General features: G+C 45.7%; 2 long non-coding RNA genes across 2 annotated transcripts; both read left to right on the plus strand.

The window, feature by feature from the left end:
- Positions 1–12,285: 12,285 nt before the first annotated feature.
- LOC128082035 (uncharacterized) lies at positions 12,286–13,004 on the plus strand. The gene is made up of 2 exons (XR_008207518.1): positions 12,286–12,330; positions 12,594–13,004. It is a non-coding gene; the product is annotated as an uncharacterized LOC128082035 (long non-coding RNA).
- A 6,120-nt stretch (positions 13,005–19,124) lies between these two features.
- On the plus strand, positions 19,125–24,726 carry LOC128081996 (uncharacterized). Its single transcript, XR_008207496.1, has 4 exons — positions 19,125–19,248; positions 19,630–19,720; positions 23,615–23,703; positions 24,617–24,726. It is a non-coding gene; the product is annotated as an uncharacterized LOC128081996 (long non-coding RNA).
- The last annotated feature ends 283 nt before the right edge of the window (positions 24,727–25,009 follow it).

Genomic DNA, 25,009 nt, shown 5'->3' on the forward strand with positions numbered 1-25,009 from the left:
GGCTAGAAGGGCATTGGTTTCCCCATCCTTGATGGACCTGACATGCTGCAGGGTACATTCAACCCCATTTCCCTCCTTGCAGTGAATAATTCCCAACTCCTGCTGGACAGCAGAACATTTTACCTCTTTGTTAATCTAGTGAAAAGATTTAATCCATATCCCTGGTCATTTACTGCTCTGGGGTCGGCACCTGAAATAGTACTGAATGTTCAGGGCTGCTGCCATCAGGAGCCAGCCTGGTGAAGCTCTTTCAGCTCTTGCACTGTTCTTTAGCCAGTCCCAGCCCTTGCTTTTGTGGCCACAGAGCCAGGCATCAGCCTGTAAATCAGTGCACTTCTGTCTTGCTGAGTCCACTAGACAAACTCCCAGCAGAGGTGTGAACTTCCCCAATTAATCTTAATGAAGTGTTAACTTCAAAGCTGAGCTGCAGTCATTTATAGGTTAATAGAACCTTAAAAAAAAAGCCTCCCAGCTTGACTCATTAGAAAATAGCTCCAAGGGGACGAGTTTGGTCAAATTTGGGGGTTATTCTGGGATCTGGAAGAAATCCCACTGCACTGACACACTGACAGCCTTTGCTTGTGCACCACTTCCATTGCAGCTGCATTGTTGAGAGATCGAAGGGTCAGGCAGCCAGACTGGAAAAACTGTACAGCGAATGTATGCTAAAAATATCACTGGAATTGAGCAGATGGAGCAAGATAAGGAAGCCAGGATAAGGGCTATAAGGAGCTGTGTAAGCTTGTTGAGCCCACTGATGACCTTGCTCCTACTATCCTTTACCTTACTCACACCAACGAAGTGGCAGAGCCAGATTCAAGTCCTGAGCTCAGAATTAATGATGTATGTTCAAATTTTCAGTTACCCAAGTCGTGACTTCAGGAGGCAGATATGTCACCCAGAAAGCAGGGAAGAATATGCTATAAATGCCTCTGGAGGTGCATGCACAACTTTTACCCTCAGCTATTCCTGCAAGCAGAAAACAACGTCCCTCACTTCAAGATGTTCGAGGCAATAGGACAAGCACCTCATCTGAAACAATTGCATGAATGTCTCTGATATATCCCCAAAAGGCAAAGCTGCTGTGCTGAGCGGTGCAGATTGCATTCTGGATACAAAACCATAAAAGAGGAAGATCCTTCCTGGCACTTTATTACAGCTCCCTTGAAGTCTGACTCAAATGATTATTAATTGCCAGGACTTGCCCACATTTGCCTGTGTAAGTTTTTAAAATATAAAAATGGGAAGAAAAATGTTGATTTCATGATTCCTATTTAGAGGAGTTTAGAAGTCAATGGCTAAGTTGCCGTGGATGCTGCTTTGTTTATAATTGTTTTTCCCTCATTGTTCTATGAGCTGACAAGGAGCAGGAGTTCACTTCCAGTGCTCTGGCTGTGAGCTCCCCTGCCTATGTGGTGCATGCAGCAGGACACAGCAGCCTGCCTTGGCCAGCAGACGTCGGTCAGATGATGCAGGCAGCCTGACCAGGCGTGCAATAATTCTTCCACACCCACGAGGCTTCAGAATGCTTCCAACCCAGCTCTGCTCCCCAGGGCTGGGAAGCAGCCTATTTACACAGTACAAAGTCTCAGTGCTAGAGCTTACAACGCGTCCTCCCTTCTCTGAGGCCGCACATCAGACAAGGCAGGCTGCTCATCTCAGCGTGGTGGCAGCTGGCAGGGCAGCAGCAGAGCAGCTCAGTGCTGGGTGAGGTGGGAGATCCCACTGCCCACAGGAGGGATCAGAAACAGTTATTTTAGCTCACATGGTTAAAGCTGGCTGGGAAGAGCCACTCAGCAGCTCCAAGTTCTGGGATCTGTTGTTCTGTTGCTGCTCAGTCATGCAACCACATTTATGGCTGCCAATAAGCTCTTCCCTAAATCGATTTTTCATTGGATTGGGAATGTGAGCAGATGCTTACCACTGAGCACGAGTGGCACAGGCTGAGCTCAGCAGTGCCTCTCCTTGTCCTGTGTTGCTCCCAGCAGGAGCACAACGCTGAGTGCCAACTGCCCTCCAGCACACATGTACAGAGGGAGCTGCCTGTGCTGTACAGGTTACAGTCATCCTTCAAGGACAAGCTCCAACACGAGCTAAGCATTCAGAAGCCCCAATACAATCATCTCCTTTTCCACCAGTTCTGTAACCAGCCTGGAAGTCTGGGCTGTGCTGCATTCCCCCAAAACTGACTGTGATGTACATGTGGGAGCACGGTGGAATAGCTGAACTCGAGCCTGGTTTGTCAGATCGTTTATACCTTTTTTACTTTTAATTGCATACCACTGTGCTCTTTATTTAGAAGACTTTACAGAAATCAAAGGCCACTTACCAGGAAAAATAATGATGCTACATTCTACAGATCAATTATTGATATTTAAAACTTTGCATTATTTCTTCTGTATATTATTGCCACTTACATGGTAACAGAAGACAGGAACAAAACACCTCATAACAGAGCAGCCCTATTGAGCAGAGATAAACACTGCCCTAAGTGCTCCCCAGCAGGTCAGCCAAGGCAGCACTAAGTAGGCTGCATTGTTGCCCATTTCTTGCTTAACAGAGCTCATGAGAATTTAAAGCAGACCAACAAACATACTCCTTTAGATAGCCAATCACTGAAACTTCTGGAAGCAGAAGTTCTTGGGCACTTTTGTCTCATAAAGAAATTCATGATCAATCAAAGAGAGGGGCACAAATGCATATGCTTGGTTCCTACACTTCTGTATGCACATACGGAATAACTAAAATATGATTGTTCAGCCCAAGAAAAGGTGACTGCCATAGTGCAGAAGGAGTCTACATTCTCAAGGGACATGCAAAAGGTGAATAAGAGCTAATTGCTCACCCTGCATCACATCAAAGACTAATGAGTGCTCTTCACCTGTTAAGTCAATAAGCCAGGGCCCATCCTCACAGTGCTTAAGAAGAGTGTGCAGGGCAGACCCAGGGATCAGAGCCAGCCTCAACCATGAGTCCAGAGCAGAGCACAGTATCATGATGGTGGGGCAAACCCAAGTCAATCTGACTTAACCTGCCATGGACATCTTCCATGTTGCATTAAAACAGAGGAAACATTGAAGAATTTTAACATGAAGGTTTGTGGAAGGGAGGCTGATCTGCCTGGTACACTGTATGTAATACATTAACAGTTTTCAGCCTTTCCTGATGTGGACTGAATATTAACAGACTACGGAAAGTCAGTCTTAACGTGAATCATGGGCTGTCATGTGAATCACTTCCTCTCACATCTCCATCACACTCTGGCAAGGACAATGATAACATTTATGGAAAATTAATGACAGTTATATCATTAATTTGTTACGCTGCTGAAAATAAGAGTACCAACACCAAACTATCCCTTCTCTCTCTCTGGACCACTAATGATATATTTACTGAGGTTGCTGAGCCATGGGAACATACAGTTCTGTACTTAATAACATGAGTCATTCACATGGAAATTCTCTATTCTGAAAGTTTATTACTTTAATTAAGAGCGTTTAAAAAACTAAACTCACTTCATGCTTTTTTTTGGTAGTATTTTTTGTTTTAAATATTACCTTCACGATATTTCCATTTCTAAGAATCATAAATGAAATAACGGAAGTCCTACTTGCAAATGAAGGGAAGTTTATTGGCCCAAATTCATAGGTCAGTATCCCACACCACATATCAAATTAAGCAAACAACTCTTTTTCTTTTTTCCTGCTGGTGCAGTACAGAACTCTGCTCTTAATTAAAAGCACAGTTGCCATAATGACAGTGCAGGGTGCTGAGAGTTTTGCTGCATTGTTAGGTTGGGTAAACAAAGTGCATAGAAGGGGCTGAGGAAACGCCTGGGTTGCTGTAACACTCAGCAGAGATGGATGACGATTGTGACACTGTGTACCCCACCATGACAAGCTGTCTGCAAGAAGATGGGTTTGGCCCATCAAATCCAGCACTTCATCTCCGTTCCGAGAAGTCTCCCAGTTAGAATGGGAGCGAGGAGCAATGGGCTGCAAGTGACAAAGTGCAGAGGCAGTAATGACAGGAGACTGAAATACAGTACAGAAGACGTAGCTGTGTTAGCAGGTCTTAGAGGAAGTAGCAGGGCGAGCAGCGAGCTCGACGTGGAAGACTCATCTGGACAGAAAGACAGCTTCTACCCACAGCCTGGTCTGCAGCCAAAGCAAAAATGCAGTTTGTGTCCTTGAACAGCCGTCCCATTACTTGCGTGCCATTTGCTGTTCTCTGCTTTTGGTTCCAACCTCACGTTCTATTTCCACAGAAAAAGCATTGTACCTCTGCAGACATTCAAACTCATGAAGCTACAGAGGTAGATGAGCGTGGATGAGGAACTGCCCTTATGCATCAGCTTCTTGTTGGCTTGCATACTGCCTTTCTGGATTCTTGCAGTTCCTGGAAGAACGCAGTAACGTGCAGTCAGGACTTCTATTCAAGGCAGCTTTCAGCCCTCGGCTGCTGCCACAGCTCTCTCTGCCAGCCTTGAACACCTCAACTTATTTTCCTAATTCTGTGGCAGATCGCCTGACAGAAAGTTGTATGATGCTAAGCTACTGTTGTATGTTAATAATTTAGTATTTCATAATGGTTTCATATGTTAATGACACGTTATTTTGAGACAGCTTTGCATGGCAAAACATAACTGGACGTAGATATGGTGAGTTAGAAGATGAGGGTGCAGTACTGTGTTGGCTGTGCAGTTTGTGAAGGTAAAACTATAAAGGGAACTCCTCAAACACATCAGATTGTATCTTGCTTTGTGCTCAATCTTGCTCTTTCAGTCTATCAATCCTCTTTAGTATTAAATCAAATCTTTCTATGACAACAGTTTTATACACCCAAGTTACGTGCTAATGCTCCTTCTCATAGTATCAGAGAATCATTAAGGCTGGAAAAGACCTCGAACATCATCCAGTCCAACTGTCTGCCTACCAGCAATGCTGCCCACTAAACCATGTCCCTAAGTACCACATCCCCATGGTTCCTGAACACCTCCAGGGATGATGACTCCATCACTCCCTGGGCAGACTGTGCCAATGCACCACCACTCCTTTGGAAAAGAAATTTTCCATTTTTCCTCCAACACTTCCAGTCCATCAATGTCTTCTTGATGACTCAACAGAGAGTATGTCATGTCCATGGCAATGCTCACCCAGTGCTCTTTCTCTTCTCTCTATTCCACTGAGCACCAGACAATATGGAATCTTTGCTTTAGTCCACTGTTCTCGGTTCCCCATAACCCAGCCCTCCTTTGTCCAGAGCCCTGATTCAGTCAGAAATTGAATATATCCCTTCCTATATCTCAGATTCAGTTCTCCCAGCTTGTAAAACTGGAGATTTCCTGTGAGTATGGAATGGAGATCCCAAACCCCATCAAGAAAGTCTTTTTCTGACTGAAGCAGCACTCTAGATAATCTGTATGGAGTCAGCCCTGGTAATTGGTAGCAGTCTGCAGAAGTAACCCTCAGTTTCCAGACACGATGTGGGGGAAGACATCCCAAACCTGGGAGAGACCATTAGGAGCTCAGTTTGGCTCACAGGCACCAGCAGCAGGGCTGTCCAGAGCATGAATAACTGGAATTTGTATCAGAGTGATGCTGATGTAATGTGTACAGCTGGGACATCACACGAAAGCCAAGGAAAAATAAGAAACAACACATTCATAAACACAGACACACACAGATTAGCGGGAAGTTTCACCTCAGGAAATCATTGTGGCTCTCTGTTCCTGTCAGAAATGTGTCTGCAAATGTCACCCAGCAGCAATGCATCACCCCATGAGCAGCCCAGAACACAGAGGCAACCAAAATGTTGGTGAGAAAGAGGTTGCCAAATACTTTTGAAACAAGTCAGGGGTTGGATCCACTGGGAGAGAAATTACACAACAAAATAAACAATGTGCCAAGAAAACCAGGGCTGAGGGAGGAAGCTGCCTGTGCCAGTCCTGGACACAAAGGGGAAAGCTTTTCCCCTGGGAGAAGACACTGAAGCTGGACTCACTATGTGCTTCCCCAGCTTGCTGACTCCCTTAACATCTCAGACAACTGGTTCTGTCCAAATTGGTGCTCAGACCTGAAGCTGGAGTCCTTAACAGGTGTACTTGGAAAATAATGCCTCCACTCCAACAGAGCCCTGCTTTCCTCTTAGACCACCCCCTCCTTGCAGCAGACCTCTGCTATCTGCCTCTTTCATTTTTATTATAGACCACCAACCAGAGAAGGAGCAATCGTAGCTCCAGGAAAACCAAGCTCCATTCCCTGCTGTCCAAGCACCCCTCAGCTGCTCTCTGAAACAAGTGGCTTGGCTTGGTGGCACCTCGGGCTGCAGGGTGCACCGTCAGGTAAATGTAACAAACTGCAGATTCGTGGCTCTTCTGCTCGAAATGAGAGCCCAGAGGAACCTCTTGCCTACCATCATTCAGTAGCAGGTGTCCTGCAGGAGGTGGGGCACAAGGTAATAATGAGCAACTCAAACACAGTGAGGTTCTGGTTTTGCGAAGCAGAGGATGCAATGTTGTGCTGTCACAGTACAGTGAATTAAAGCCGATCACAATCTGTCTGCATGTTTACAACTCTGTGTCATTCTGATGAATGCCAAAGGCTGCCCAGCCTGTGCACAGCCCCACGTGCAGCACTTTAAGGCAAAGTCCATGCTCCAAGGCACACGTTAGTGAGAGTGCTGTTATGGAACAGACATCAGCAGGTAACTTTTTGCATCACTGTGTGAAGCAGGGCTGACCTGGAGCCTTCACAGATGGGTCTGCTCATTTCTGAGCCCGTTCAGCCTCAGTAGCTCTGCAGACATGGCCAGCCTGCCAATCGTGATGGCAACCACAGGTCTGCGAGGAAATGATGTCACAACAGTAACAGGAATACCTCCAGAAAAGCTTTCCATTAGGCAGCAGCTACTGAAAACCACTACCAATGAGGGCTGAGTAAGAAACAGTAGAAATCTCTGTATGGCATTACAAATTGCCACAATTTGGATTTAAAAAATAATGGTGCCATGCACTGCTCCAGGTGGACCAGAGAAGGACTTGGCTCAGTGGAGCACTCAGAGAGTTTTAACAGGTTAATACTGGCAAGTTTGTTTAATACACTGAGCTCAGTTCCTGTTGGCTAATGTTAATGTTGGCACAATTCGGCTGATGAAAACACTGTGCAGATGTCCTCTGGTGATCCAGTCCCTCCCCAACACTTGTAACTATCAGATAATAAACACTTTTTCCATGATTGTTCTGGTTGGTGATTCACTGCAGATTACTAAGCTAGTTCTCCTCTCCCTTTTGCAATGTGTCTGGGCTCCTTACCTAATTCAGTGCTTTCTTCTTGGCCGCTATTGGCCAGCCAAAGGTTCTCTGGGCTCCTTCCTTGCTGCTGCTGCTGCTCACACAGCATGGGCTGAGCTTCTGCAGTCTGCCTTGCAGGTCAGGGCTGTGATGCTCTGCGAGCACAGAGGAGTGCTAACAGGCACAGTCTCCCCTCTTTACTTTGAATAGCTACAAATAGTTCAGCTTGCTGTTTGTTTTCATGGTTTGTTTTGTTTTGTTTTGTTTTTTAAAGGGCTTTTTCCCTTAGCTGAATTTGCCTTACTCCTATCAATGAGAAGGCCAGGATGGATGCTGGTTGCTTTGCCTGTCCCTGTAACTGCTCCCTTTCAGCTCAGTGAGCACTTCAGAGTTCTGGAGCAATTCAGCACTTAGCAAAGGCCTCCATCTCCGGTGCGGGAAGTAGGCTACAAAGTATTGGAAGCAGTTTCAGTCCCTTGGCTACGCCTGGGCAGAGGAATGTGGGTTTTGCAGCTTTCAGACAGCTCCTCATCCTGGGTATGCTGCCTGCTCAGTGCCCAAGTCCCAGACTTCTCTCTGGACCTTTTATGGGAAGGAGATCTGTACGTGTGGGCCAGATGAAGGTATAATTGGATTGGGTCGGAATAACGAAGGACCACCCAGAGGAATGTCCTCACAGCTCAGCTGAGATGTCACCCAGTGGCAGCCCTTGTTGCCAGTGGGGAAGAAGCCCTTGATATGTTCTGCAGAAGCTGGGCTGCTCCCGAGGAGCTGTGTTGTCAGCTGCTAGAGCATATTAAGTGAGCTTTGCCAGTATTGCTCTTCCATGCAAGCCACTGCTCCAGTTGCCATAGGGATGGCTTGTGACTGCGGCTGGCGGGGATCTCAAGGCCATCTCTCCGGTGATGTGATGTCTGCTGTCAGTGAGTGAAAGCCCCCACTCATTTGCATTTCACAGATACAGCCGTGTTTATTGCCAGCATCAGAGCAGATGAAAAGAATGATTTGTTTTACTTTATTTTTTTTCTTGCAGGCTAGTTACTGTTGTGTTTTATATTCTCCTTCGGTAGAAGTCAACATGAATCAAACTTAGAAACTCATCATCTGAGGCAAGGAACACAGTGCTGACCTTACCTCCGGTCCAAAGCTGTCAGAGATTTTCAAGAAACATAAAGCCTAGGGAACTGATCTGTGCATGGTGGGTGGCAGTGGTCAACTGCACTCTTCAAAAGACGTTGTTGCTGAATGCTGTTAGTCATTGCTATGCAGCAGAAATGAGGAAAGCAGCCTTTCTTCCCCTGCGTTGTTTTAGTTCACAAAAACCTATGGTGACAGCATTGTTTCTTAATTAAAAAAGAGTTTTGAGCATGAGATGTGATAAATGCGAAGCTCAGAGAAGAGAAATGAATCTCGTCTTCCAAGGATAATCCAAACTATGTGTGATTCATGTTTCAGCAGGCACTTCTGGAGAATTTGTCCTTGTTTATTAAGCAATGCCATCTAGATAGAACTATAAATAGAATATCCCACAATGAATTTTCTATTCATTGTAACAACTCACCAGCGCCACACTGGCTCTGCAAGAGCCACGTACCTGCATGAGGCCATCTACTGTTTCCTCTTATTGCACTAGGATGGAAACAGGAGGTTTTGTCCCAGCAGCCTCAAGGAAGGAATGAATTTCCAGCTGATTCCTCCTCTCCACTCGTTAGCAAAGTGAAATTTCCTTCTGCAGAGCCACTGCACACAGAGAGAAGGGACTGCCAGCGAGATCACAAGGCTGCAAAATAAAGCCAGGGATCTGCTGTTCCATCGTGATCCTACAGGAAAGGAGAGCAGACACGTATCTATCTGCCCTGTGGCATCCCTCCAGCATCGATACTGTAGGCATCAAGAATGTCAGTGCAGGAGAAAGTAATGGATCTTAATAAAACCTCGTCCAGGAAAGGCTGAATGAGTTTCACAGCTGAGTGGTTTAGCTGACTTCTTCCTAGAGGAAGAGTGCAAATTTGCATCTGCTTTCTATGAGGAGTTTTATCTTCCACCTGAGTGTCTGAGGTGATGGAGCAGACAGTGTGAAACTGGAAGAGTGGGTGTTGCTGTTGATCTCTGGAACTATCAGGCTCATTTCAGAATAGTGCTCTAAATCAGTTTGGCAGAGAGGAGGGCTGCCTTCCATTGCCCACCCTGAGCACATTTCAGAAAGGCCACGTCTAAGCCAGAGAACCAGCAGTGCTTCCTGTCTGTGTTTTACATCCAAACATTCAGCTTCCCATCGCCTTCCCTTGTATTCTGGCCTCTGTGGGTAGGAAATGAAGGCATATTACTTTCTATTCAGGTTTCCAGTTGAGCAAAACTGCAGGAAAAAAACGCAAATATTTCACATTCAGTCTACATATGATCATGGTCAGCACCACCCTATCCCTCTGGTGAGAAGTGTTGTTATCATTTCCCTGCTGGTCTTAATCCTTGTATTCCCCATGTATCTTTTGTCTTTCCTACTCCTTTGCTATCTTATCTTTTTCCCCCTCATCTCCTGCTCCACCCTCCTCCTTCCCTTGCTCCCCAGCCTTTACCATGCCTATCATGGAGCTGAAAAATCCTAATAGATATTGGAACAGGCAGATCCTGCCAACAGGTAAAGAGGGCTGACAGAGAATAACTGATGTACAGATAACTGCAGAGTCCTACTGTGTCACAACAGCAACATCATGGCAGAGTCAAGAACCAATGCTGTAATAGAGGCTCTGACACAAACACTGCCAAGGCTGAAGTGCTTCGAAACACCCACGCTATCAAAAATGGCTTCTATGACTGATTTAGAAAGCTTTCAGGTTTGACAAATGTAACACTTGTGTCTGGGAGAAATATCATAGTTACTACAGAGCTCGAAGCTGCACCAGATTGAGCTCCTGGTGCAGTCTGTGTGTGTCACATCCCGAAATCTGTGAGGCCCTTGTGAAGAGGAGACATACCATAGAGTAAACATTTGTATAGCGTGTGACTCACACCGAAACAAAACTGTTCTGGCAATTACAGTTGGGAAGACATCCCAAACCCTCTTTGCCTTCAGTATCTCAGGATACCCAGTGCGGGCTCAGCACCCCATGTACGACTGCCGACCACAGGCTCTGGGCTGCTCTCTTAACCCAGTTTGCAGAGCATTTAAAGGGAACACTTGGTCAAGGCATTGCAGCTTTCCATTGAGAGACTTCACATCTCTCTGAGAGGTAGATTTACATTTCGAACCCCACTGGGCATTGACGTGTTTGCTCTAAGCACTCATAGACAAACCTGGGAAGCCGCGGGGCTCAGCGCCTCCTGATCTCACAGGGCTCTGTTCAGCAGACATTCACCAGCAGCTGGGAGGTAGAAGATACAGAATCCATTCTTTCCTTTCACGTTTGCCTACAGAGCTGTAAATGTCAAAGCCTTTCAAGTGCCCCTCAAACAAAACGAGTTAGTAAATCAGCAGAAGTGGCTCCGCACACACTCATGCGATGCATGCTAAGCTACTGTACTTCATTCACTTCTTTATGCCATGGCTCCGTGAGAAAAGAGCTCGCCGAGGCGCCGAGATGCCTTAGTCATTTTGTTTGTTTTTTTTTCACATGGCTACTGTTCCTGTTTTGTTTTCCTCCAAAAGCTGCGTCAGATGTGCTTAGCATTCAACTCAACTAGATACATTGGATGAAAAGGCTGTTTTCTCCTCACTGATGAAATATAATTGAACCCTCTTATAATGAACTCACATACCAAATAATGAAACTCCATTTGTGCGACCAGGGCTCTTTTCCGAACCCCTCGATTCCCATTCCCCAAAGGGAATGCTTTATGTGCACTTCCACCACTTGCACTGAGCTCACAGTTTGGCACACCAACTTCCCTCGAAAATGAAAGTTCTTCATTGTCTCTATGCTAGAGAGAAGCAAGTGTGTAAAAAGAAAACATAAAGAGTAAGAGTAATTTAATTAGTAACCAGGGAATTTTTCTAAAAGCCACAGGCTGGCTTTGCAGAAGAAACCATTTCTTTAGCACGGAGATTTTCTCAATCCCCTCTTTCTCCTGTTTTATCTCCTGTTCCACCACAACCCATGGGTTACCTTCAACCTGCATCAAGTTACCGACTGCGGATTCTCCAGGAAGCTGCCAGTTTTGGCACCGCCCTGTAATCTGTTCCCTTGAAAACTGTGAGGGCCTTGTTAAGCATCAGCGGAGCGTAGGGCAAACATTTGTGTTGTGTCTGTGTGACTCCTGCTGAGATAAAGCTGTCCCTTCGGCTCAGATCTGCGGAGATGTCCCCAACCTCCTGTGTGGGTAACCCTCATGGATAAGCAGCATACTTGGCCAGAAAGTCTCTATGTGACCTCATGTGTATATCTGGAGAATGTCATGAGCACTTGCTGGAGATAAGGAAGAAGACTTGTCCCCAGACAGGGAAGATGTGGAAGGAAGGGTGGGCAATGCTGCCTATGCATGATGGATTTCAGGAAAAATACATTTATCATACACTTATTCAGATCCAACTGCCCAAAGCCAGGCACTTTTCTCCTCTCAGCTCTGCCCTGGGTGATCTGCTGTGCAAAGAAGATCAACTTCTTAAATGATTGATGTGCTTTTGCTGAGGTACTACCAACAGCTTAGGAACTGACAAAAATTAGCTCAAACACAACTAGAGCACCACTGCCAGCCCACTGAGTTCATCAGCCCGGGCAAAGTGTAACCCAGCAGTGGGCTGCCAACATTGCAGGCCATGGAGCCACAGAACTTCATTATGGGAATATTTCAGGAAAAGTCCTTATATGAAAGCACAGTCTGCTTTTAATCTCACACAGGAAGGAGATGGTATATTTTCATGCACTGTATTTTAAATGAATGCCTTTAGAAGGGCCCCGTGTGCAACTAATGGCCATGAGCAGCCTCACCTGAGCCCCAGCCACACCTGCCCTCTGAGCCCTATTTAAGCAGAGTCGAGAGCCCTTGTTGTGTCCCTCTAGTTGTAGTCTCATTGCTGTTCTTCTGTAGTTAGGGCTCTCCTGGTAAGGCTTGCTTATGTGCATAGGAGTTTATCTGTTTTCTAGTCTTTCTGCTTTTGGTTAGGGTGGCACTGGGTCTGCTCATCTCTTGCTGTGTCTGGGGCCGTTGTTGGGACTGGGGTCATACTCTAGTCCTGTGGGACTGAGGAAGTCCCTGTGGTGGGGTTATCCCTGATTCTTTCCATCAGGGAATAGCTGGGCCCCTGGGTGCTCTCTGATGGTATGTGACAAAGCCTAACTAGTTTGTTTTTTGTGCCTCTTCTCAGGAATTCAAACAGCATCTCTTCTCCATGAGCCAGAAGGTGAACTGCTGGAGTGATTGAGGAGTTCCTCTAAATGCCATGCTATGCTAACTCTGCTGTTCCTAGAAGAGCATCTCTTCATCTATGCATTGGAGCTGAGCTTGTCTCTCAAATTCCCTGCTCCAAGGAAGGATGTGGTTTTTTGAGTTCTTTACAAACCAAAGACAAGGGACTGACCTCAGTATTACCTCTACTATGCTGTGAGGCAGTCACTCTGGCATGTATTCCTATATTTGTAGCCCTACTTTCACTCAAAGCACCAAGTCTGCTGCTACTGGAACTGACTTTTTTTCTGTTCAAAGAAATGTTAACAAATAACAGTATTTTCTGTAGGCATGGACAGTAATTTTTGGAGTAAATAATAACTTCAGTTCACAGAGAATTAGTAGCTCTTTTGTCCTACCAGCTAAGGCAGGCAGCTGTGTGAACGGCTGCTCATTAAAACTGTACTGTAGGTCTGGTTGGTAACAATCCAGATCTGTCAGACTGAAGATGAAAGTGGGTGCACCTTTGTCAAAGCACTGTGTAGGCTGAGGACAGCTGTTGTCAGTCTGTCTATGCTAATCTGAGAATGAAATTGAGATGGAGACAAGGACTGCTAAGGTGCCTGGGAGCTTCCTGCTGTAGTCTGAAAAGCAAATGGGCCTTTGGGTGCTACTTCCCAAACACTTGGGGACTCAGGGAGGCAGCACTAGGAGACTCACTTAACTTGCTGGCACTGGTTTCTAACCTGCTGTCAATCTGGGTTTCAGATCAGGATGATGCTGATCAAGTCCCTTTCAACTCTTGTCTTCCTTTGGAGGCTGCTGAGAGGTTAGAGAAGACTAGCTTGTTACTAGCTTGAATGCATTCTGGTAGGTGACCTATTGCTAACATTTAGGGAAGGAGAAGTTTGGAGGTCCTGCAGAGATGATGCAAATGTAAGTAGGAAAGATTAGAGATGGAGGATGGCGACAATGCCTGGCAGCAAACTGTTGAGCAATGGCCTGGTGGAGTCTACACCCAGGAGTTTCCTGGCTCCTGTTTTTACTGCAGATAAATACAGCTGTAGCAGAAATTGACTGCAACTTATTGAGCTTCAGGCTAGAACAAGGCTGAGCCTTTCTGAATCAGTGCTAGTGAGGGCCATCAGCTGCTGATTGTCAATCAGCAGAGAATTGAAGTGTCGGGGTGAACAAATAATGCGTGTCTTTCAGGATAAATTAGCTGATGTCCTGCAGCCTGGTTTCTGTGGCTGCTGGTGCCTGCAGACAAGCTCCTTGCAGAAGCACCGTCTCCCTCTGTGGCAGCAGGGGCTGGGAATTGGAGCGGCAGCTCTCACTGGCATTTCAAAGGAAATTACTTAGCACTGTAAGCAAGCGTAGTGAGTGAGGATGGAGGACTGTTGGTTATTGCTGTGATGAAGCTAACCCAGTCCTAAGAAAGATAAAGGGTTGCTTAGCAATGCTTTAGTGATGACTAGCAATGCTTTACCAGGCTTTCACTGTTTACTGAGTCTTTAAGAGTGGCTCAGCGGGTTTTTAGTGGAATGTTCTTACTATATCTGTAATGGCCTCTCCTCTTGAGAAGCTGTCACACGCTTCACATATAATGAACAGGAAGCAGTCAGAGAGCATTTGGTGGCTGATCATGTGTTGATTTTTGGCCTGACCTTGTTAAGATTCCATATCTCTACCTTTCCTTTCCCTAGGAGTTCTTAAATTAGCCATGGAGATTAGATTATTGAAGTGTTTTTCATACAAATGCCTCCTGGTCTGTTTATTTTTCCTAAACCACTCCTTGTCCATGTGGAAGCTCATTTCTGGTACATAAAGGAGAGGTATTCTGAGGAAGAGAACCAGAATCACGTCTCAGAAAATTGTGTTATGGTCTTGTCTAAAGCCTTTTAGCAGCAAGATGTAGATTGTTCTACTTAATATTTCTTACTAGAATACCTATTAAGTCCTTAATGGAAGGAGCCTGCTGTGTAGTATATTCACATAATTTCCAGAAAATGATAGGGACTTGAGGGCTGAGTGCTCTATTCATGCTTTTAGGTATTCAGCTGAAAAACATAACCATGCACCAAAGAAGCAGCTCCTCCTCTTCTTTAATGAAGTATCTGAATTGTGGCTGCCGCTGTAGAAAACATACAGTAATATTTTTTTTTTTGGGAGGGGGTGGGAAGGAAGAAGGAATACACATTAGGGATGACAAATGCATCTGGATTATTCAAGCATTTCCCTGGCTGTATCCATGCTTTGGAGTTAATGGTATCAAGGGAACAAGTAACAATATAGTAATTCCCAGCACAACACAGCTTACACTTCAACTGTGTCCAGGGAGTACTGGTGCAGTCAGGCACATCCACGCAGCTCCATTTCACAGCCTGGATGAGACCTGTGAGTCCCACCAGCCTAATGGCTCAGCACGCTTAGCACTGAACTGAACAGGGATCCAGCAGCAGAGAGCCATCATCTTTGTTCCAGATGTGGGACACAAGCTGGTGTGTTTTGTGGACCTTCCAAGGAGCTGAGAGATCTTCCCCTCTGACTCAGTGAGCTGTGAGTTGGCTCAGCTGCCACCATTGCTCCTGGTGTAGGCAGTGTCATGCAGCTGCTCCATCATCTACTTGTCCCTGGACTGAATCACCTGGGGAGGATTTGACCAGGCGCTGTGGAGCAGAAAGGAGGGGAAATGAAGATGGTACTTTCTCCTGAGTTGTAATGAAATGGATGGATAACACTCACGTGGACAGGAGGAGTGGAAATAGATTTGAAGCTGAAATTCATCTCAAAGTTTTTCCCTAATGTATTATTAATAGTGTCCCAAAATCCAATTCAGAACCCTCTGACTTTGGCTGATATCTTTAGATGTGTCGTCCCCTAAAATCATGACTAGACAGAAACAGTGTAAATGAATGTCACCTATGATTCCCTTCTCACTGCTGTTAATTGGAGCCTAGAGCAAAACTCAGAATTAACAAGCTATTAGTATTTACTCTCCATAAGAATCCCTCAGCCTCTGAAAACTTCCCCTCTGGGGAAGAGGTGCCAGCTGTTCACCTGGCTGTGATGATGGAGAACTGCTTTAATAGTGCTGTGAAGTTGGTAGTTAACGATGAGAGCTTGGCATGTGAAGAGTGCCATTTCACTTTTCATTGTGGGTTTTTTAAGGCATCCATGTCATTATCTGGGGGAGTCCTTCAACACTGCTATTTCTGCACATCTGCTTTTAGAAATTAAGTATTTTTGGCACCTTTTTTGGTATGTGTAGACTAATAAAATGTAATACATCCATATATATTCATTTTTTCCAAGCAAATCTCTTTCAGTGGCCCTTAGTGGATGCGTATGTTTGATGCTGAGGATTTATCGGAGGATTTTCTACTGCTCTGCTCTATTTGACTGCAGCCAGTCCATAATACTTACCACCTGAAGGTAAGACTGAAGCATGCCTACTGAGTTTATAGCTGTGAGAGGTGGGGGAACTAAAGGAAAGACTTGCACGTTCCCTGCAAAAATAAGCCTCCACCCGGGGAACAAAGCAACAATGTCACACTCCATAAAACAAACACAAATGTAGGTTAGGTCTTCTGCTGTGAGCCTTCTCCTGGGAAATAAGCTGTGATAATCCGGGAGCTTGCACTTGGCAGAGGTGAGCAACAGGAGTGTGTGCAACTGTGCCAAACTCCATTTGGGGCCTGGGGCTTGTTTTTCCGTTCTTTGTGCTCCCTGGAGACAGAAGGAGAAGAGAGATTTGGGCCTGGCATGGGGGTGGCAAAAGCATTACTATGCCTTGTTTATGAGAGCCAGGCAGCTCTGTGCGCCTTGTTCCGGCTCACTGGGTGCTGGGTTCAGAAGCTGTTGTCTTTTTTTTCTTCCAAAAAAAAAGGGGGGGGGGGGGAGGGGAGGTGTTCCTCCTCAGTTTTTTAGGAAGGAACTGAGAGGAATGTGGAGGATGTGATATTTTTAAAGAGAAAGGAGGTGAGGGAGGAGTGTTCTCACAGGCATCTCCTGCCTGCAGAGTGAGGAACGAGCTTCAGAGCAGTGGATTAGGTGTAGAGAGGGACTTTAATCCCACATAGGTAGGAAAATATGCTTGAGTATTTGTTGTTTGCCTAGCTCCTCGTAATCTTTGCACTAGCCAAGCTTGCCTTGGAGCTGGTCTACCACTACATGCATGCCTTGTACCTTTGCTCTGCAGCTGGCAGTGTGGGCGGGGGTCATGGGCTGGGTAGCTGGGGTGGCTTAGGGAGCTGCATTGCCTCACCAGGGTTGGATGGGCAGCAGGGGTTTGTGACTGGGACTGACCTGGTCCCCTCAGGAAGCTCACTCTTTACTCACCTAGTGCTGAGGGAGGGGTGAAGGTGAAAGCATAAGGTAGTGGAGATGCACAGTTTCTTCTTTTCCTGACTCACGCTCTTCTTTGGTCTTGTTTCATAAGCTCAAAATCTGGGGCTCTGGACCCTCTGTGAGGTATTAAACTCCATACATAGCTGGATGCTCCAGCAGCTTTACACCACCGGTGTGGAAGGGGACGTATCCTAGGAGGCTGGCATCCAGCAGCCAGGTAATGGTGTTGGCCATGTGGCTGTCTGAGTCGTATTCTGGGTCTGAGCTCCCATAAATGGGCTGGGCATTGGCTAAACTGGAGGCAAAGTGGACTGGGATGTTTCTCATTTGTACTTTCAGGGGAAGAGAATCATATTCCACCTTTGCAAATTGATTATTTAATCAGCCTGTGCAGGAGATGTGTTTTTTTCCTGGAAGCCTGTTCAGACAACAGAGGAATTACAGTAATGGAAAGAGTTTTCAGAAGATGTGTGATATTGGCAGTGAGGAAATTTATTCTGAGTGTATAACTCTTGATTCAAAGGTGCTTCAAGCATCAGTTTCATCAGCTGTTGCCTTCAAAGGAAGGGTATGATTTAAGAAAACACAGTGATTTACTTTTCTTTGATCTTGGCCAATAAAGCTTTTTTTCATTTCTTTTGCAGTATTCCACATAGTTTGCCACGCTCACTTATAGATAACTGGAAATGATCCAGGAACAATTAAGAACCAGTTAAAAAAAAAAAATTGTTTTTATCATATCAGATGGCAACTTTTGTATAGCTGTAAAAGTAGGCGAACACTGCTTCCTTTCATGTGGTTTGACTTCAGCCTAAACTGACCTGAAGGCAAAAGATCCTTACTGCTGACCGGCATTTGCAATAGAGTTGGATGTTAAAACAAAGCAGGAAGGAGTTGGTCAATAATAAATCAAAAGCAGGTGTCCTGGGGAGGAAAAGGTTGAGGGGACTTCAATAATGCCTTCTTCTTGGTTATTAGTACCTGCACAGTAAGATTGATGTCTGATTTTCAAAGTGATCAAAAGAAAAACCTGAGAAACCATGTAAAGCAAACAGCCCAAGGGTGCAAGGGTGGGCAGGGCAGGCTGGGGTGCTGCTGCCTGAGCTCTCCTCCTGGTACAGTGAACAGGATTTTGGTGAGAGTAACATATCTAGTGCTAGAATTAACTTACAGTCATAGAATAGCTGTGCCTTGGTGCTGTAGCACTGATTAGATCCCGATTTCACCCGTTAAGGTGGCATCATGGCTTTGAAGAGCTGGCAGCTTGGCAGTGTTGACTGGAGTTGCTGTAGCAAAATCTTCATTAGATGTGCTGCAGTGTTAATCAGCATTGCTTCACTTGCAGGCAGTGATGGCTCAGTAAGGAAGTGCACTGAACTGAAATAGAAATTATATCACTCCTAGCAAAAATACTCATATGCTTGCTGTTCATGCTAGTAGTTGTTGACTAGAAGACCAAGAGATGAAACAGGTGATGGGACAGGAGAGAGCTGATTACCTGCTGTGAAGCACTCACCACCCACTGTAATTTTGCCTGACTGGTGATTACGGGTTTAGGCTTTAATTCTGCTGTCTGCTCTGTGTGCTGATGGACACCTGCAACAAATGCAGCCAGGTGAGAGGAGGAACCTGAGCTCAGAAGTGACTGTTTTCTGAAAAGACTCAAATTATTCCAAACTATTTTGATAGAAATCTTCAAGTATGTCCAAGCTTCATCAAGTGGTAGTTCAAGGCTGGTTAATCAAGACCACTGAAAACAGCATTAACATTTCCAAAATTGAGTAACACTGTTTACATCAATACTATATAGTATTTCCATGGAGGTAAGAAACCAGTTGAATCATGAAAAGTGAAATCGTAACATACTTACGTAGGTCATTAGCTATCAGGGTTGCCAGACTTCCCTGGTCTGGAAGAGATAGTATCTTGGCTTGGACCTCAGTTATTGTCTCTCTGGGCAGAAAGACTTCAGGAGGCTAGGTTGGCTGAGGCAGCAAGGAACTTTCCATTTCTTGTTAGGAGCTGGTGGATGAAAAATGTGAGCAGCAGGATAAGGAACTAAAAAATGATGCTGACTGAGCCACAGGCTGAAGAGCAGGGAATAAGCTAGGGGGAGGAGCAGCAACAGCTGTGTTGGAGATCTGGGGAGAATGAATGAGTGCAATGGTGGGCTGTTTTACAGGAAAGTCAAAGTTAAGGCTTGGCCCACTGTTGGTAACTACATGGAGAGTGATGTTGTAAGATGCAAGAAAGACTTTGGCACGGGTCTCCAATATGCATGGAAGGTAGGTGCTCCAACTTGCGGAGCTTTCAAGGTTGAGGCCTCTACCAAGGACTATAGCTAGAGTCTGTATTGGCTCCTACTAATTTTATTTGAAATTGCTTTCCTTTTCACAGGTAAATTATTTAAACTTACATTCTGCACAAAGCTCCCTACAGTCACTGCGTGTGCAGGTGTTAAGACTGACGTTAGGCTTGCAGATTTCTATCATCACAAGTTTTTGGCTTATCTTTCTGTTGCATTTTTAAATTAACAGCTTCTTTTAAGAGCGCTGGAGGCTAACAGGATGTCAATACATAAAGCAAACTTTCTTAATGTCAGCATAAAGCTTTTGTTATTCCTATTTATTGTGGTGCCAAACTGAAAGGTGTTTCTGTTGATGCAGGATCGCACACCCAGATGGGTAAAATCAATCAATGCTCTTCCACTGGTTGCTGGGATATTGGGTCAACCAACCCTGGCTCCCTTCAGATCATGTGAGTGTGAAGCAGTTTGACCCCCCCTAGGTAATCTGGTAATATTTGGAAAAGCTCTTTGTAGAGCTAATTCACTGCTTTTTCTGGTGTTTGTGGTTATTGAGCAGATTAATATCGGTAAATATTAATGGGGTCATCTGGAAAGAAATAGGTGCTCTAGCCTTTGCCAGCAAACCACTTAAGCACATGCTTGGAGATAAGCACTCACACTAAGGTAAATGGAATTGTTCATAAGCTTGGTGTTGACTGTGTGTTTAGGGTTTCTGGATTTGGAGAGACTTATGAAACTCACTGCTTAATGAATGGAAATTAGGTCCCAATATGAGAATAGATCTTCATGAAATAAAATTAAAAACTACTAAAAGGCAAAAGTCAGGATGAGAGAGGAAATAATCTAATTTGAATGGTATTCATAACTTCAAGAACAACTTCAGGAGAAATTCCTTTCCTGTCTTCTGACCAGCTCACTTTAAAACACTCAGGCAGGTTGGCTCAGTGCACTGGGGAGCAGCGTGATGTCTGGATGGACTGTGCTGGAGAAGAAGGCAGGAAGGATTCTTCTCTTGCTAAGCTGGTCAAAATAAGAATTTGACTGAAGCAGTTTGTACCTTAGAGCAATGTTGCTCACTAGTAAAAGCAGTGAGCAGATCTAGGGGTAGTGAGTGGTTATTTTATGTGCACCTCAATCTTTTGGACCTTGAAGTGTCCAAATGAAAAATTAACTATTTTGGATATAGTTACAGCAATGCTTGGAGAGAGAGAATTTGGATAAAAGCACGTCTGACCTTCTCTTGCCAGGAATAATCCAGAAGTTTGCGAAAGCTAAAACAGGTTCTGGTTTAATATGTGGCTTTGTCCCCAAGAGGAAGATGCATGAGATGTTAAAACGCTCTGAATGCTCTTTCTCCCTTTCCAAGAAGGAAAGTGAAGCACCACTGAGAACTTACTGCTGTGCTGAAGGATATCAGTATGAAAACAGGGATTTTCCCAGAAAAGTGCAGTACAAACTGATAGCATTCCCACTCTTCTCAGAGGGAAGCAGCATAATCCTGGCCCTTGGTTTGGCAAGTGTTGTTCTTTTTCATGGGGTGAAGTGTCCCCAGCTGGACGGGTGAGCGGTGCACTCTGGCATTTCCCTATAAAGCAAAATGGCACAAAGAGGAGAGATAAATAATCAGATCTTGGATGCAAATTCTCCTTAATATTAAAAATGGATAGGCTCTACTCTTGAGAAGGGAGAGAAGGGAAGTGGGGAAGGGCTGAGCCCTCAGCTGATGGAGCAGCACTCCTGCTAGCCGTGATTCGCAGCGTCAGGCCTTTAACCAAGCCATTAATGGCTGGGGAAGGGGTGCCAGCTGTTCAGCTGGCCATGATGATGGGGAAAGGGGCCTGCTCTGCTCTGTGTGCAAATGGGAATTTATATGGGGCGAGCTGCGATATTTGGCAAGTGAGTGCACGCAATGTAAGGTTACCTGTAGGCAGCTGTTGCTCGTTCTGTGGGTGTTTTCATGGCTATTTAATTGCATGCTGCTCAGTGCTAAACGAGTGCAAGTTGCGTGAACAACCACAGCAATGTGAATGCTGCTGCCCATGAGATAAAGGGCTGTGTTGGAGCAACAAGGGCCTGGCTAGCAGCACTACAGGCCTCGTGCACTTCTTAGTCTGCACTTTATCTCTGATAAAAAGGGAAGAAATGAGCTAGTTCTTAAAAAATAAACCCAAAGCGTTTTAAGGACCTTTTCCCCTTTTCTATTCTTTTCCCAGGTTGCAAAAATAACATCCAGTAATGAAATGAAAACAAGCTGAATGGCTGCATTGAGCGGAGGAGGGCAGAGGTAGTCTCAGACAGCTGGAGCATGTCTGGGCCAGTGTCTCGCTGCTTTTCTCCCTGCTAGTTCAGTGCCACTCCAGGAATGCAGACAATGCTGGCTACGACTGCTTCATATTTGATTTCCACACTTAAACTGTGTTTGTTAAGTAAAACCCCATTGTCAGGCTGGCAGACAGCCATGCTCCCTCCTCAGTCTTGCTTCCTAGCTTCTCTGGTTGGGTTCTTAGAGCCATCTAGCAAAGACCTGGTCTCGCTGTTCTGGTGCTGCTTGTAGCATCACAACAAAACTTTTGGGCCCTCATCAATCTGTGTCTGAGGGCAAGCAGAAGCTCTGCAGGGAAGGAATGGGGTTTGGAATGGCCTCAGCTGGGTTTGCTGCTGGATACCCTGTGAGGAGCGGTGCTCCTGGGCTCTGTGGGACCATTGGGTCAGGGCAGAGCATTCAGCAGTTGTAGGACTTTGCTGGCAGGGTCTATGGGTGGTGACAGTGCAGGGCAGGAAGAGAAACCCTGCAGATTGGAAGCAGAGCAGTGGCTGTGCTCTTAACAAAGGATCACTTCATACCCTCTGGGAAATACCAGGCAGGGCATGAAAATTATTCATAACATTAATAAATCTGAGAGGATTACTAAATCCGACAGCTGTCCAACCCTTTGTGCAAGCAATTCTGTCCCTTCCAGCCCCTCACAAGCTGGTGTTATGGCCCAGTGTGTGCCATTGCCTGGGCACCGCTCAGTCAGTACCAACGGCACTGAGGTGGGCAGGGCTGTGCCCCCAGAGGGTGGCTGCAATGTAGTGGGCAGCAGCAGTGCTCTGACTGCAGATCCTTCTGCTGCCCCAGAGAAGCTTACTTCTGGACTGTAGTCGTGGAAACCGCTATGTGAGTGGATTCAGGACTGGCTCCAAACAAAAGTTAAAGAGGGAAAGAAGCCCCAGAGGATTCCTGCAGGTGAGAAAGGTGATGCTTTCCTCAGCAGAGTGAGGTTTAGAGATGTCTGGAGCAGCAGCGAGGCCTCCAGCTGCTGAGATGGGGACTGGTTCTACTCTGGGCTGCCCTAACTCCTGTCCATCCACCTCCTCCCCTCCTCTCACGTTGTCAGGGTGATGCTGCCATGCCTGATCACTGAGCTGTGAGGGGCTCTCACCTCTTTTGTTTGCGAAGTGCAGCTGTGCCCCTGTGGTCTTTAACTGCATGTTAATACCAGTGCAGTATTCACAGTTGAAGAGCAGCAAGGCAAACCTTCAGGTTCTGCTTCCTTTAATAGCTAAAAGCAAACTGTAGAACTGTATAGCTTTTTAAAGTTTTGATCAGCCTTTAAAATCAGAGGCCTTGACTATGTGCACTGCAAGTTTGCCCTTTTAGTTGGAATGATGGTGGGATATCAAGGGTAAAAAGGGCCATGTTGCAACTTCATGATGTGATTTAAACATGGAATGAGGCACGTGGCTTCAAGGTTGACACTGGAGCATGGATGTGGTGTGAGTGCATCCAAAATATGTCCTTCTGCATCCCCACTGGCAGTGGCAACTTCCCTATCCCAACCCATGATTGTGTTGAAGTGTCACAGCTGGATCAGACTCACCTGGAGCAGAAGATGTATAGAACATGGGTGAATTTGAACACAGGTCAGGTGTTTGCAGGGCCAGGTGGTACCACTCAGTGTGCTGGATCTTTGGGGAGATGTGAGAAGCCTGCAGAGGGGAAAGGGAACAGGGCCGTGTAGCCATGCAGTTAGTCCAAGTGAACAAGCACTTACAGTATAGGCCCAGGAGAAGAGATGCAATGGCAACTGCAAGCTGCAGTGAGGCTCCTGTGATGCTCAGCATGCCCGAGGCAAAACTGCCCCCACTGAAATGGAGGCAAAAGTGTTTTATCATTTCTGTGACCTTGAACTTTTAAGCTCAGCATTCTTGTATTTCTTTGTTTCTAGCTTGGAAAAAGAAAAATTGTTTTCAGTCTCCTTTATGCGTGTCCAAAAAGAGAAGTGATGGTAAGGAGAACTTAGAAGATTAAGTGTCCTGAACTTATTAATGAAAAATGTTCCTTTTTTTTGTTCTTGTAGGGAAGGCGAAGTCAGAAGTGAGAACTTCTTACTAACATACTGGAAGGATAAATGGGAATGCTTTTATTTTAGCAGTTGTCACAGAGCATGTAAGTACAGTGGGTGGCCTTCTGAGCTTAAGCTACATGCTTGACTACTAACAAAGTTCCTAATTATTAAACAGAAAATGTGATAGGAACTGGCAGAACCACTGTGCTGCTAGGACTGTTAATGTGCACCCCCGGAAGCCCTGTACAATGTATTTGATCCACAATATTAGCAGGAAAAGTGCTTTTCCTTTTGGTTGCCTTGTTGACATTAAGTCTGTTGTTCCCCTACTGCCTCCTGTGTGACAGCACATAGAATAACAGCATCTCCACGTCCATCCCATCAGCCTTTTGGATGAGGATACCAGCAAGAACAGCCCTCAGAGGAAGCAGGCAGTTACACATGAGGGCTGATGATGGAGCAGGCCAATGAAAATGCCTCTCCACGTGCTGCCCCTGAACTACCTTGAGGCACTTGAAAGGAACGGCCACCTCCAGTGGGGGACGTCAGCAGAGCCACCATGCTGGCACTGACTGCCAACACTGACTGGGCTTGGGGCTCTTGCCCTGACAAACCCAGGGAGCAAGGATAAATGCCAAGGTGGGAGAGATGGGAGAGCCCAGAGGGAACCTCAGGCAGCACAGCAAGGTTATTTTAAGGTCTGCTTCACTCTGTCATCACTCCACATAAGCAACGTGTTTGGATTCAGTTATTTGTCCAAGGTGCTGTCAGAAGCACGGCAGAGATTTGCCTTACTCACCAGGTCTCCATCAGGGCAGGGTAGGTTTCATCCCTGCCTTTATTTCAGAACCAGTTAAGAATGTGGATGAGTGTCTGTACTTTTTTACGAGCAGACATAGACAGGCACACTTTCATTCATTTAAATGCCCCAGCAATGACTCTAGCTTCCAGTGAGTGATCTTTTTCACAGCGTAAGCATCTTGGGCCCACATGTAACTTAGCTCCTCATTTCAGGGTGGCGAATGGAAAGAAGAACTGAAGATGTGCTAAAAGCAAGAGTCTGTCTACGAGAACACAGAAAACAGCACGATCTGGACTGTGCCTTCTGCTGCAACGTAGCAGACTACAGACACTGATCCAGGACCTTGAGCAATAGAGTCCTGTGGTTTGGTTTCCCTTCTGGCACATTAATTGCATCAGGATCTAGGTTTATTCACGGCACTTTCCATTTATGATTTAGGGAATTTGAAGAATACTGTTCTTGAGGCTGAGCCTGCAGTTATAGTCTTGGCATATCCATACCATAAAATTCCCGCGGATAAAAGCAGAAACATCTGGATTCATGACTGGATGTTGGCTAGATCCACCAGGAAAAAAAAAGCCTTCAAGGGATCCTAGAGGGTTCTA

This window comes from Tympanuchus pallidicinctus, unplaced genomic scaffold (genome assembly GCF_026119805.1).
Source record: "Tympanuchus pallidicinctus isolate F22 unplaced genomic scaffold, pur_lepc_1.0 scaffold22, whole genome shotgun sequence".
Classification (NCBI taxonomy): Eukaryota; Metazoa; Chordata; class Aves; order Galliformes; family Phasianidae; genus Tympanuchus; species Tympanuchus pallidicinctus.